This window comes from Haliaeetus leucocephalus, unplaced genomic scaffold, assembly GCF_000737465.1.
Source record: "Haliaeetus leucocephalus isolate CR32 unplaced genomic scaffold, Haliaeetus_leucocephalus-4.0 Scaffold848, whole genome shotgun sequence".
Lineage (NCBI taxonomy): Eukaryota > Metazoa > Chordata > Aves > Accipitriformes > Accipitridae > Haliaeetus > Haliaeetus leucocephalus.
In genome coordinates this window covers 3,584,030-3,584,394 of record NW_010973284.1, presented here as the reverse complement: position 1 = coordinate 3,584,394, position 365 = coordinate 3,584,030, and the positions used below count along the sequence as shown (strand labels likewise).

The following is a 365-nucleotide window of genomic DNA, read 5'->3' as shown; positions in this document are numbered from 1 at the left end:
TGGCGGCCCCCGCCCGCCAAGGGCCGGTCTCTCAACTGCCGCCCCCCGCCCCGCAGGAGAGGAGGCGCCTTTTCCCGCCCGCCTCCCGACTTACCAACATGGCACCTACCCTTCAACCGCCGCCCCGCCCCGCTGCTGCCGCCGCTCCCACCGCCAGGCACTTTGCCGACCCTCCCTTACCGCGGGGCCCCTGCCCGCTATTGGCTGCCGCCGCCGTCAGTCAGCCGGGAGAGGGGAATGGTGGTGGTGGGGGGGGGGGGTGGGGCCCCCCCCGCCGCGCTCCCGCCGTGCTGCGCGCGCCAAGATGGCGGCGGGCGGGCGCTGAGGCGGTGGAGGAGGAGGAGGAGGAGGAGGAGGAGGGAGGA

The 365-nt window shown here is 76.2% G+C and overlaps 1 protein-coding gene across 1 annotated transcript in view; it reads right to left on the bottom strand.

The window, feature by feature from the left end:
• Positions 1-289, bottom strand: part of LOC104840998 (NADH-cytochrome b5 reductase-like) — a 12,054-nt gene extending 11,765 nt beyond the window's left edge. The window contains exon 1 of the mRNA XM_010582338.1: positions 181-289. The gene's annotated coding sequence lies outside the window, so the exon portion shown is untranslated. The remainder of the gene's footprint in view (positions 1-180) is intronic.
• Between the last annotated feature and the right edge of the window lie 76 nt (positions 290-365).